At 38.1% G+C, this 14,870-nt stretch overlaps 1 long non-coding RNA gene across 1 annotated transcript; it reads left to right on the forward strand.

Moving 5' to 3' along the window:
• The first annotated feature begins 10,987 nt into the window (after positions 1-10,987).
• On the forward strand, positions 10,988-13,597 carry LOC130454748 (uncharacterized). Its single transcript, XR_008912562.1, has 2 exons — positions 10,988-11,368; positions 13,393-13,597. It is a non-coding gene; the product is annotated as an uncharacterized LOC130454748 (long non-coding RNA).
• Positions 13,598-14,870: the final 1,273 nt, after the last annotated feature.

A 14,870-nucleotide genomic window follows, 5' to 3' on the forward strand; every position in this document is an offset into this window, starting at 1 on the left:
TTATTTTTTAAAATTTGTTTAATTAATCTAGAATATTTTTCCATGATTACATGATTCATGTTCTTTCCCAAGCCCACGAACAATTCTACTAAGTTTTACATGTATCACTGTTCAAAATTGGGTTTTGATTTTAAAGAGGAGTGGATTTAGGTTGAAGGAATTGATGGAGATTAGGACAAGGAATGGTTAATTGTGGGAATTGAGTGAACCACACTGACTCCATTTTGTGACTCAGTTCTGGAACTAGTTCAGTTCCCTTTCTGTTCAATCATAAGTCTAATCCAACTTCTGTCCTGTAAGAAAACTTTCTTTGATTGTGGGAATTGCACTGTTTGAACCTATCCCTTCATAGCTGGGAAATTGAACCACCTATGGCTGCTGTTTAGAGACCCTTAAACAGGGACTTAGGTCATACTTACCTGAAATTCAGATCTTCAGAACTGAATTAACTATTGTTCTTCCCACAAATCCTTCCCTTTTCCTAACTTCCCTATTACTGTTGACCTTCCTGGTCCCCCAGATTTACAACCCAAGTTTCATACTTAACTATTGATTCTGTCACACCTCTGCTATTCAGTAAGCTGCCAAATCCTGTCCATTCTACCTTCAAAACAGAATTAACAGATGGCAGCTGGGTGGCTCAGTGGATGGAGAGCCAGACCTAGAGATGGAGGTCCTAGGTTTGGCATGGGTATTGTACCTCCAGAAACTCAGGCAGACCATTATCAGGGAAATTCCTCTGCTCCCTTAGGCCCTCCTGACTCCCAACCCAAAACACTTGACCTTGAAGATTACCCTCCTTTGATTGCCCCATTGAATTGAGGACAAATGAGACACACCTCATTCATTTATCCTCCAAATCAGGAGAACCACCCCCATGCCCTCCCACCCCCCCCAATCCCTTGCTCCAGAGTCATGCCCCCACTGCTGTAGAAGAATATAAAAACCCCAGAATGGAGGCATTTGGGGAGCAACCTCCAAGGCTGCTCTACTCATGCTATCTTGCTGGCCAAAAATTCAACATTACTAATATCTCTCTTTACTTTTAGATTCTTGCATTCTTGCAAAAGGTATCCTTCCCAAACCTCAGGGGTACACCTTTACATTCCACAACAGGTTCAGATCTGGCCTCAGACACTTCCCAGCAGTGTGTCCCTGGGCAGGTCACTTAACCCCCATTGTCTAGCCCTTGACTCCAAGACAGAAGGCAAGGGTTAAAAAAAAAAAAGAAGAATTAACAGCCTGGAACAAGAAATACAATTTCTTACCCAAACAACAGACACCTTGAAAACTGAATTGAAAATTTGGAGCAGCCAGATGGCTAAGTGGATAGAGCACCAGGCCTGGAGTCAGGAGGACTTAGGTTCAAATCTGCCTTCAGATGCTTTCGAGCTGAGTGACCCTAGGCAAGTCACATAAGCCCCATTGCCCTGTCCTTACCACTCTTCTGCCTTAGAATCCAAATAAGTATAGTTTTAAAAAAAAAATTAGGTGTTACCTGAAACAAGGAATATTAAGACAAAGTAAAAACAAAAAAGCTGAAGCATCTCTACCAAAAGATTAGTTGCCAAAAACAATTTACCTGAATGAACAGGATGATTTAATAAAGATCTGGAAAGACTGTCATGGACTGATGCAAGTAAAATAAGTGGAACCAGGAAGACACTGTAAACAGTAACAGCAATATTGAGGAATGAGCAAATGTGATAGACTTCACAGTTATTGGCAATATAATGACAAAGAATGTTCTCCACAACCAGAGAAAGTTCTGTTGCAGTCAGAATGTAGATCAAAGTGCACTATTTTTCATTTGGGTTTATGTTTGGAGGTTTGGGTTTTATAAGATTACTCACAAAAATAAATTCTGTAAATAGATTTTGCATGTTATACATGTATAACCCAGATCAAATCGCCCACCAGCACTAGGACAGGGAAGGGTGGAAGGGAGATAAGCTCAACCATATTACTTAGGAAAACTTGTGTGGAAATTTATTACATGTAATTAGTAAATATGTTTATATTTTAATTTTAAAATTTTAAAAATTCACCTGGAAAACATATCAAGTGGAGATCATTTAAGAATCATTAAGAACCTAAAAGCTATGACCAAAAAATAGTCTTGAGATATCACATTTCAAGAAGTCATAAAGAAAACTGCTCAGCTCACTTAGAACCAGAGGCAATGTGGAGACAGAAAGAACCTGCCAGTCACCTTCTGAAAGAAATCCCCCCCAAAAATTTTCCAGGATTGTAGCCAAAATCCAGAACTTCCAAGTAAAAAACAAACAAACAAAAAAACCCTTGAAATCAGCCAGAAAGAACTAAAATACCAAGGAGCCTTAGGTGATCACATAAAATTTAGTAACCATACTGTAAAGAAGCAAAGAACTTGGAATACAATATTCCAGAAGGCAAAAATAAAAAAGACATACTACCAAGAATAACCCAGCAGATGGGGGGCATCTAGTTGACTCAATGAATCAAGAGCCAGGCCTAAAGGCAGGAGGTCCTGAATTAAAATTTGATCTTAGATACTTGTAGCTGTGTGACCCTGTTGCCTAGCTCTTATCACATCTCTGTCTTGGAACCAATACTTAGTACTGATTCTAAGACAACAGGGAAGGGTTTAAAAAAAAAAAGCGAAAACTCTGAAGCAATGACTAACCAAGATTCCAGAGGATTTGTGATGAAACATATCACTGACAGAAAATGAACTCCTGATACGTCTAAAACATCTAGATTTTTTCAGACATGGCCAATACAGAATACAGAAACCTATTTTTGTTTTACTATGCATAATTGTTATGAGACTTTTGTTTTTCTTTCTTTTTCAATGCATGAGGAAGGAGGTAAATTTTCATTCAGTGAAGAAAATCAAGTTTAAAAAAATTAATTGAAATTAGCTGCTCAGTTGATATGGAGGAAAACTCAACTGTTAAAACTGATAACAAGGTATTAATCACTGGGATCAGTTATATTGAAGAAATCTGATTTGGCATTGGGTGACTAAAATTCAGGAGAAAACTATTGGAATGGTGACTCAAATCACTAGCATTACGAGAAACACATTGTTCCTCAGAGGTATGCTTAGAATTCTAGAGGGAAGAGGGAGCAGTAGCCTTGCTTTGGGAACTTAAACTGCCAGTGCAAATGTGAATTGAAGTATAATTCCAGTCTTGTTACATATTTTTATGTATGTATTATAGGAATATATGTAACTATATCAGATATTTTGTTTCCCCTAATATGATATAAAATCCTTTTGTCTTTGTACTCCCCACATCTAGCACAGTGTCTAATATGGAGTAGATGCTGAAGAAATGCTTAATTTTACAGAAAAGGAAATAGCTGCAGAGATATGAAGTATGGTCCCCAAAGTTATTCTAGTAAGGTACCAGAGCCAAGATCTGAATGCAGTTCCTCTGATTCCAAACCCAGAATTCTTTCCATTCCACTATTCTGATTCGAGTGCAGAGAATTATATGAATATGAGATTCTCATAGTGGAGGCTGAAAGAGGAAAACTGCCAAAAATACAGAAGCTAGGATTCCAGGCCTTTTTTAAAATATTAAAATTTTAAAATATTTGATTTAAAATATTTTAAAATTTTTGAGTGACATGGGCACTGTACCCCCAGAAACCCAGGCGAACTATTATCAGGGAAACTCCCTTGCCTTTGCATCCTCATGACTCTGAACTTAGGAACCCACCTAGGGTCCTGAGATGTTTATCTTCTTTGATAGTCCTCTAGATTTAAGATGGACAAAGAGATGAATCTTTATGCCTCCAGGCATGCCCCAGTCAGATGACCACCCCACCCCACCAAATGCCAGAGGGACTAACACTCTATAGGTCAGGTCCACACCATGACATAGCATCTGTTGTAAAGAGTATAAAAGCCCCAGAAGTGATGTCGTCTGGGGGACAGCCTTTCTACCCATACTGTCCCCGTGGAGGAACAGCCTTTCCATTCATGCTATCCTCCCAGGAACTGCTCCCCATCTTGCTCTCCCACCTTGCTATCCTCCTGGTCATTCTCAACATTACCTCCTAAATTAATAAATTTCTTTTTGTTTTTAAGCCAAGTTTTGGAGTCTTGCATTCTTGCAAAAGGTATCCTTCCTGAACCCCAAAGGTATCCTTTCCTGTCCATAACATGAGGACTATAAAAAGATATTTCATATTTTTCTTTTCCATCTTTTCAGTAAGCTGGCAGGTAAGCTTCTCTGTTTAGTTATTTAATATATAACATCAATCAGGAGAGACTAGAAGCTTCTTCATACTTTTAAGTGGAAAATAAATATGTCAAATATTTTACATTTTGTGGTTTTTTTCTAGCTCTAGCTTGCTTTAAAAGTCTTTCCTTTCCCAAAGATCTGACAAGTATACTATTCTATATTTGCCTAATTTGCTTATAGTTTCCTTCTTTATATTCAAGTCATTCATCCATTCTGAGTTTATCTTGGTGTAGGGTGTAAGATATTTATCCAAACCTAATCTCTCCCATACTGACTTCCAATTTTCCCAGTAGTTTTTATCAAATAGTGGGTTTTGGTCCCAAAAACTGGGATCTTTGGGCTTATCATAGACTGTCTTGCTGAGGTCATTTACCCCAAGTCTATTCCACTGAGACTCCTTTCTGTCTCTTAGCCAGTACCAAATTGTTTTGATGACTACTGCTTTATAATATAGTTTGAGATCTGGGACTGCAAGTCCTCCTTCCTTCACATTTTTTTTTCATGATTTCCCTGTATATCCTTGATCTGTTATTCTTCCAAATGAACTTTGTTATGGTATTTTTTAATTCAATAAAAAAAGTTTTTTGGTAGTTCAATGGGTATGGCACTAACTAAGTAAATTGATTTGGGTAGGATTGTCATTTTTATTATGTTAGCTTGTCCTACCCATGCTCAATCAATGTTTTTCCAATTGTTTAGATCTAGTTTTAATTGTGTGGAGAGTATTTTGTAGTTGTGTTCAAATAGTTCCTGTGTTTGTCTCAGCAGATAGATTCCTAAGTATTTTATACTGTCTAGGGTGATTTTAAATGGAATTTCTGTTTCTAATTCTTGCTGCTAAAATGGGTTGGAGATATATAGAAATGCTGATGACTTATGTGGGTTTATTTTGTATCCTGCAACTTTGCTAAAGTTGTTGATTATTTCAACTAGCTTTTTGATTGATTCTCTAGGACTCCTTAAGTAGACCATTATATCATCTGCAAAGAGTGATAGCTTGGTCTCCTCATTGCCTATTTTTTTTTTTTAAAACCCTTACCTTCTGTCTTAGAGTCAATACTGTGTATTGGCTCCAAGGCAGAAGAGTGGTAAGGGCTAGGCAATGGGGGTCAAGTGACTTGCCCAGGGTCACACAGCTGGGAAGTGTCTGAGGCCAGATTTGAACCTAGGACCTCCTGTCTCTAGGCTTGGCTCTCAATCCACTGAGCTACCCAGCTGCCCCCTCCTCATTGCCTATTTTAATACCTTCAATTTCTTTTTCATCTCTTATCACTACAACTAGTGTTTCTAGTACAATGTTAAATAATAGAAGTGATAATGGGCATCCTTGTTTCACTCCTGATCTTATTGGGAAGTCTTCGAGTTTATCCCCATTGCAGATGATGCTTGCTGATGGCTTTAGATATATACTGTTTATTATTTTTAGGAAAGGCCCTTCTATTCCTATACTTTCTAATGTTTTCAATAGGAATTTGTGTTGTATTTTATCAAAGGCTTTTTCTGCATCTATTGAGATAATCAGGTGATTTTTGTCGGTTTGCTTGTTAATATGGCCAATTATGTGGATGGTTTTCCTAATATTGAACCATCCTTGCATTCCTGGTATGAATCCTACCTGGTCATAGTGAATAATCCTTGTTATGACTTGCTGGAGTCTTTTTGCTAGTATCCTATTTAAGATTTTTGCATCTATATTCATTAAGGAGATGGGTCTATAGTTTTCTTTCTTTGTTTTTGACCTGCCTGGCTTTGGAATCAGTATGATATTTGTGTCATGAAAGAAATTTGGTAGAACTCCTTCTTTGCTTATTCTGTCAAATAGTTTATATAATATTGGGATTTCTTGTTATTTGACTATTTGATAGAATTCATTTGTGAATCCATCTTGACCTAGAGATATTTTTTCTTAGGGAGTTCTTTGATGGCTTGTTCAATTTCTTTTTCTGATATGGGGTTGTTTAGGTAATCTATTTCTTCCTCTTTTAGTCTAGGCAATTTATATATTTGTAAATATTCATCCATATCACCTAGATTGCCATATTTGTTGCCATATACTTGGGCATTATAGTTTTCAATGATTGTCTTAATTTCCTCTTTAAAGCTTCCTCAGAGGGGAGAGAGAAGCTTTAAGGTAGGAAGATAGAGAAAGGATAGAAGTTTTAGATACCATGAGGGGGATGACGGAGTCGAATTAGAGATATGAGGTGGCAGGAATGAGTCACAAATGCATGCCTTATTAAATGTCAATGAGCTACAGCCAAGCTCCGATCAATGGACCCTTCCGAAGGCTTTTACCAGTCCAGAGATCCAGATTTAATACCACACAGGTCGGAGAGATGATAGAGGAAGATTAAAGAGGGAGCCTGGCCAAAGGCCAGGTTCCAGCAAGGACAGGCATTAGTGCGAGCTGGAAGGGAGGAAGAGCAGAAGAGAGAAAGGCGGAGCTGGCTGGGGCATATTTAATCTCTTTGATATGCAAATATACACAGTACATAGGGATGATTATCATTGGTTAATGACAAGGTATAGGTGTGGTTTCTCTTAAACAGGTGAGCACAAAGAAACCTGTGTTCCCTCCTAACCTGGAGGAAGCTGGGGTCAAGGGTCAGAGGCTTTCCCAGCCACGTGCAATACTGAGCATGCTCAAGCCTGAGCATGCTCTCTTCTAAGGCAATCTGTACATACCAACTGTTTCCCTTGCCCATAGCTAGGGGTGGACTGCTACACTCTTCATTAGAGGTGAGTTCTCCTTTTTCATCTTGGATACTGTCAATTTGGTTTTCTTCTTTACTTTTTAAAATTAGATTGACCAGTACTTTGTCTATTTTATTTGTTTTTTCAAAGTACCAGCTTCTAGTCTTATTTATTAAATCAATAGTTCTTTGACTTTCAATTTTATTAATTTCTCCTTTGATTTTTAGGACCTCTAACTTAGTCTTTATCTGAGGATTTTTAATTTGTTCACTTTCTAGTTTTTTAATTTGCATGCCCTATTCATTGACCTCTACACTCTCTAGTTTGTTAATATATGAACTCGAGGATATAAATTTCTCCCTGACTACAGCTTTGGCTGCATCCCATGGGTTTTGAAAGGATGTCTCATTATTTTCATTTTCTTCAATGAAATAATTAATTGTTTCTATGATTTGTTCTTTTACTAACCGGTTTTGGAGAATCATATGGTTTAATTTCTAATTAATTTTTGATTTACCTCTCCATGTACCCCTACTAATTATTATTTTCATTACATTGTGATCTGAGAAGGTTGCATTTATTATTTCTGCTCTTTTGCACATGTTTGCAATGTTTTTATGCCCTAATACATGGTTAATTTTTGTGAATGTACCATGTGAAAAGAAGCATTTTTTGTCCCTATTGATTTTTCTCCACATATCTACTAACTCTAATTTTCCTAAGATTTCATTCCCTTCTCTTACCTCTTTCTTATTTATTTTTGGGTTTGATTTGTCTAGTTCTGATAGAGGAAGGTTCAAATCTCCCACTGGTATATTTTTTCTATCTATTTCATCCTTGAGCTTCACTAATTTCCCCTTTAGAAATTTGGATGCTATGCCATTTGGTGCTGTGAATCTTAAAAACTACTCAGACTGTACTTTAGAAGATTTAATTTAGCTATTCCCTTATTGTAAAAATGGAGATACCTGGTCTAACAAGAATCAGGAATGTATTGGGAACTTTTAAAATTACTCTACCCTAATTAGACATGCTTTAGGGGAAGATAATGTAAACTCCTGATTGAACAATGAAGCTACTTAACTCATACCTTATAGTGAAGTTAGGACTTTAAGCTAAGTCTATTTTTAGATCTAATACAAAAAGGTGTTAAGTACCTGTAAAGGTTAAATTAATCACAAAAAGGCAAGCTTAACAAAGAAGTGTGAAGACCTCAGAAGATATAATCTAATCAGAGAAGGTGAGAACTACAGAGTGGTGAGAACTAAGAATGGGCAGTACTGGAAAAAATCGTCTACTATGATTGGTAGATGTGAAAATTTAGGGGAGGTGACATAAGAGAAAATTTCTTTAAAAGGGAGGGGTAAAAAGTCAGTTAAAGGAGAATTCAGTTCAGAGTGGAGATTCTGAACTCAGTTCAGGAGATTGAGTTCATTGGAGGACTGGAACCCAGCTTGGATATGGTCTTGTGGTGAGTGACAAGACTGACTCCCTTACCCTTAGGCTCAGGGAGGCCACTTTGGCCAAGGCCTTTAACAACTCCCTAGCTCAGCCTGAGCCAAAGCAGTTTAAATTAATTCTCTCTCTCTCTCTCTCTCTCTCTCTCTCTCTCTCTCTCTCTCTCTCTCTCTATTTGTCTCTCTCTCTCTCTCTCTCTCTCTCTCTCTCTCTCTCTCTCTCTCTCTCTTTTCCTTAATTCCTTCTCTCTATATTAATTAAAATCTCCATGATTTCCAGACTGACTTGGGAATTTTATTTGGCAATCATTTAAATCTAGGTTTCAAGTCACAACACCATAATTAATATTAAAGTGCATACATGTTGAGTACTGATATTTCCTCATTGTCTATACTGCCTTTTATCAGGATGTAATTACCTTCCTTATCCCTTTTAATCAGATCTATTTTTACTTTGGCTTTGTCAGATATCATGATTGCAATTCCTGCCTTCTTTTTATCAGCTGATGCCCAGTAGATTTGGCTCCATCCTCTTACTTTTACCCTATGCGTATCTACCTTCCTCATGTGTGTTTCTTGTAGACAGCATATGCTGGGTTTTGGATTCTAAGCTACTCTGCTATTTGCTTGCATTTTATGGGTGAGTTCATTCCCTTCACATTCAGAGTTATGATTACTAGCTGTGTATTTCCCAGAATTTTGATTTCTATTCCTGGTCCTGTCTTTTCTTCTTTCACTATTTCCTTCTATACCTGTGTTTGTTTTTAATCTGTCCCCCTAGTTCCCACCCTTATTTTTCTTCCCCTTCTACCCTCTCCCTTTTTATCCCCCCCCTTATTTTCTTTTCAGTCTTTTTAAAACTACCCCTCATCCACTCCCTCCCTTGTACTGCTTCCCTCCCCACCAGTCTGTTTTTTACCCTTCTACTCCCCTATAGAGCTCAAATCTATTCTCTGCCCCAATGGATTGGATTGTTCTTCCCTCTTTGGTCAACTTCAATGCACCTAAGAGTTGAATATTTCCTATCTCCAAACTCTTTACCCTTCCAGCGTATTGATGTTCTCCCCCTCCAGCCATTAGCTTCTTTGTGACATATAATTTTACCTCCTTTTGTTTCTTTTCCCATTTCTTTTAGTATTAACCTTTTTTTAGCTCTAGTTGTATATATACATATATATATATATATACACACTCATGTATATGTATTTATACATACATATATCTATATACATATTTATAGATTGTCATTTCATCCTATACAGTTTGGCACTGTTCCCTCTAAGTGTAATTCTTCTAGCTGCCCAGGTGATAGCAACAGCTTTTAAGAGTTACCTCTTTTCCTATAGGGATACATATAATTTTAACTTATTCGGTTTCTTTAAAAAAAAAGTTTTTTTTGTTTATTTTGTTTTGTTTTTCTTCCCCCCCCCCTTTTTTAATTACCTTTTGATGATTCTCTTGAGTTCTGTGCTTGGGCATCAAATTTTTGGTTCAGGTCTGGGCTTTTCCTTACAAATGCTCAGAATTCTTCTATTTTCTTGACTGACCATACTTTCCCCTGTAAGAATATAGTCAGTTTTGCTGGGTAGTTGATTAGTTGATTCTGGGTTGTAGATCTAGTTCCCTTGCTTTCTGGAATATCATATTCCATGCCTTTCGGTCCTTCAGTATAGATGCAGCCAGATCCTGTGTTATCCTCATTGTGGTTCTATGGTATCTGAATGACTTCATTTGTCAGCTTGTAACATTTTTTCCTTTGTCTGATAGATCTTGTATTTGGCTATAACACTCCTGAGTGTTGTAAGTTGGGGATTAAGTACAGAAGGTGATCTATGGATTCTTTTAATCTCCACATTTCCCTCTTGTTCTAGAATATCGGGTCAGTTTTCTTGGATAGTTTCCTGTAGTATGATGTCCAGGCTTTTTCTTTTGTCATAATCTTCTGGTAGACCAATGATTCTTAAGTTGTCTCTCCTGGAATGATTGTCTAAATCTTCTGTTTTGTGAATGAGATGCTTCATATTTTCCTCAAATTTTTCATTCTTTTGGTTTTGTTTTATAGTGTCCTGATGCCTTGTGAGGTCACTTAATTCTAGTTGTATTCTGGTTCTTAAAGACTGGATTTCATTCCTGGTTTTTTGGTCATCCTCCTTCTGGATCCTCATTTTCTTTGGAAGACTTCTTTCATTCTCTTTACCTCATCTTTCATCTCCTTTGTATCATGTTTCATCTTCTTTGCTTCATCTTTCATCTCCTTTGCCTCATTTTCAAGCTGGTTGATTTTGTCTTTCAAGACACTATTTTCTGTTTCCAGATGACTTATCTTAGTTTTTAAGTTCTTTTCCCAGTTGTCTTCAGCCTCTCTTAATTGTGTTTTGAATTGCATTTTGAGGTCTTCCAAAGCCTGTATCCAATTTGCTGGGATTTCTGTTTTATTGCTTGATGTTCTCTCCTCCTTCCCTGTTTCTTTTGCTCTTTGTTCATTGCCTGTATAGAAGCTGTTGATTGTAATTTCTTTTTTCTTTTTCTATTGTTTGCTCATATTTACCCCCTTCTTTTCCCCCCTACAGTTGTCTGTGCTCTTGCTCCAATCTCTCTCTCTTTTTTTTGGTTTTGGGGTTTTCTGTCAGTCACCCCTCTTGGAGTTTTGTCAGGAGATCTCTCAGTGCAGTCTGAGGGGGAGGAGTGTTGGAGCTTGAGCTTCCCTGTCCTCTGGAAGCTTTGATTGGATTAAAGTCCAGCATTCTGTGGGGGAGGGGTTGGAATATTGAGGTTCCCTGACTTCTGAAGACTTTTGATGGCATTAAGTTCAGCTGGGTTGGGCTGGATGTGTCCTGAGGCCAAAATATCCTGGAAAGTTGGAGCAATTTGCAGGGCCTCCGCCACTGGGACCAGGCTGCCCCCTCTGTGCTCCCTCTCCACATCCTTCCCCACCACCTGTGTTTGATGCTCTGAGCCTGACACAGCCCTGCCCTCAAGGTACTCCCTCCAGACCAGTGCCTTTGCCTGCCCAGAGGTTCCTGCTGCCTCTGGAGGCTTAGTGCTCTTCTTCTCCTTCCCCTTAAACCCGAGTGTTCTCAATTCCTGGCTTTTGGGGGGAGGGTGTACCTTTTGAATTGAGTCCAGCAGGGGGGGTTCCTTGGCTCTGTCTTGTTGTTAGGTTTGATTTTTAGTCCCCTAGGAGCATTTAGTTTGTAGTTGGTAAGGAAGGGTATTCAGAGGTCTGAACTTTTGCTGCCTCTACACCGCCATCTTGACTCCATCTCTTTAATCCTTTGTTTCTTGAGTGATCAGCTTCTGTGCCATGTCCAAATGGAAATTTTTCCTGATTGCTCCTGTACTCTCCTTCTTAATATTTACCAACTTAAGAATGATACCCTCCTCATTAGGATTGTACTAAACTGGGCCTGACTTATGCCAGTCCCCTGGAACTGAAAGAGATTTTTATAGGTTGTTCAACAGTTAACAAAAGGATATTCACTTAGCCAGAGCAGGAAAAAGATATTCAACAAGGCTTTGCAAGGAGATCTCAAACTGATTTAGCAAAGTAAAGCTTCTTGTCCCTCAGTTGCCCCTTGAGCTTTTCCAACTAAGCCTCAAAGAATGCCTGGAGCTTCTAATGGCCCCTCCATTCTCAAGTAACCAGGAAGTGATATCAGTAGCCAAAAACTTTCATCTCTGAGCTAATCAACTCTTGTGAATGGATTCAATGCCTTTAAAACAAACTAAAACAAAACCCCTTACCTTCACTCTATAGAATCAGTACTATCAGTCTGAAGGCAAAAGAATGGTCAGGGCTAGGCAATTTGGGTTAAGTGACTTGTGTAACAGTTAAATTAGTTTCTCTACTAAAAGTATTATATTTTATGAGGTTTATAAAGATGTTTAGAAATCAAGGAAATAAGAAATACAAAATAAGAAAAGCACGTGCCTAGGGCACATTAGCCCATTCACAGCCACTTACTCTACATCTTGCATGCCAGGTAGAGAGATGCTTAAAAGTGGAAGAAGAGAGTCTTGGGAGGCAGAGAGCCCTTTAAATAAAAATTGTGTTCTCGCACTCAGGTGAGGACTCAGGTGAGATTATAGGGAATTCTGGGAAGTACCAAGGATTTCTGGGGATTGAAGTCTGGGGTTCAAATCTCCATTTTTACCAAGGACTTCTGGGGATTGAAGTCTGGGGTTCAAATCTCCATTTTTACACTTGCCAAAGGTTACACAAATAGGAAACATCTGAGGTTTGATTTGAACCCAGCACCTGCCTTCTCTAGACCTGGTTCTCTATCCAGTAAGCCTCTAGATGCCCCATTCTATATATTTTAAGGAAAAATTAGCTTAATTAGTCTGAGGGTAGGGGTTAGGATATTTCCCCCATGACAAAAACAAACAACAAAAACCCCTCAAGGATAGGATTTGGTTTTCATTTTGCCCTTGTACTTTAAGTGAGTGCACCATGCTTTCTGTGTTTTGGGTTTTTTTGAGTGCTCAACAAGTCACTGTTGGTTGGTTTGAATATACAAATGACTGGCCTATAGGCAGTTTTCTCAAATCTATATTCTTTGGTCTCCTTCCACAGAGGTTAGACATGCCTCTTGCATTAAAATGTAAGCTCCACAAGGGTAGATAGATGGATCTTCTCTTTCCACTGTACTTCTTACCAGTGATGTCCTGGAGCCAGCTTGAACCAGCTTGAGAGAAACAACTGTTAAGTTTGTAGTGGATGTATTTGTGGATGTATTTATATCTCAGAAATCAGAAAACACTACAAATCAGGGCTTGATTTATTGTCTTATTCATTATCTAGATAATAATTTGGTAGAGAAAATGTTAATGATGCAGACTGATTAAACGTAAAACTTTGTATCAGGTGGTTTATTTTCTTTCCTGGAGAGCTAGTTGTTAAACATTCATCAGCATAGCCTTATGTCTTTCTCAGTATCTAAGATAGTATGATACTCTGCCCATAACAAAATATCAATTGTTGTCATTGGCTTTGATTTTAGAGTTGGAAGTAATGAGGCAAGAATGAGTTCTACATAATATCCTGTGTGCATTAATAAACATGCTCATTTCGCCAAATTTTCATGACGCTTGCCATCAATACCACACCATTTGGAAGCTGCACCAGCACAGTGCCTAGCAAATATTGACTCAAATTCTGACAGTGGAATATTCTACAAGGTCAATAAATATTTGAAGGAAAAATGAGTTCTGGGTCACTTTGCATTATTCTCTAGTTGCTATTTGTGTAGGGGCCTTATTTCCCAACTAGACTGTAAGCTCCTCTATAATCTCCCCAATGAATCATTCCATATATAGCATTTATACATTTCAGGATTGTCTCACATAAGGTTCAAACATGTCATGTAGGGTCTAACTACATTTAGGTGTTTCTTAACATATTAAAAATGACTGATAGACGCATTGACAAGGAGTCATTAGGGGGCACCTCCTTCTTTGGCATAAGGGTTTTACAATCAAAATAAAATATCAGTGAATGGGGAGGACCCAACCCACACAGCTCAGTTCATTATGTCCAAATGCTCACTCAAAGTCTCATGACATAGTGACTGATTTCTGGGGACATCTTCTATTGCTGTTATTTTTTTAGTCCATCTAGAATCATAATGGTCTTCTCCAGAAGATCTGCTTTCCTGGTCGAGGTTACTGACAATATTTTCCTTTAAAATTACTTTTTGAAAAACCTTAATCTATGGACCTTTAGGATAGCTCCACAATCCCCCGTCAGGAGGGTGATATACTGCCCAGGATTTAATGCTATATACAAGCACCTACTTAATGGTAATGCAAAAGAATGTTCCAGCATGATGCATATTCTTTTACAACATCAATGAACTTGGTATAAGTGTATGGCTAGGTGAATTATTGAAGAATGCATTAAATAAGTCACCCAAATAATGTATGAATCAGCTTCTCCAAAATAAGAGACAAAAATATGTAAATTAAAAAAATATAACAAGGCCCTGATACTTAACCACTATCTAGTGGAGATAGCTTATATCCTATAAGCCTGTAGGTTAGGTGAAACAATATTGCAATTACCCACCATCTCATAACCAGAGAAAATTGCCATATCAAAGAAAAAGAGGGACAGAAGTATGACGAAAATGGGAATGTGATCCCCTGGCCTGATTTCTATTCCATACAAGAGGCATAGGGATAGGATAGCAAGCCAGAGTTAGAGCAAAGTGAGAATATTTTCCACAAAAAGCAGATATCCTACCGCACTAAATCAGAAGCATCCTACCTCAATCTTTGCTGAATGCTCACTCTTCCAGCCCTCTCCTGAGACAGCTCTCCCTACCTTGGCACTAACATGTAGCACCCCCACAAGGACTGTTGGCATCCATGGTCATCACTGACTTAGCACTCCCTTTGTAGTTTATCTGGAAATGAGACTCAAACATCAATGATAGTCCCAGAAGAGTTAATCACCCATGGCAGATTTCAGTAGTCTAAG

Source organism: Monodelphis domestica, chromosome 5, assembly GCF_027887165.1.
Source record: "Monodelphis domestica isolate mMonDom1 chromosome 5, mMonDom1.pri, whole genome shotgun sequence".
NCBI lineage: Eukaryota > Metazoa > Chordata > Mammalia > Didelphimorphia > Didelphidae > Monodelphis > Monodelphis domestica.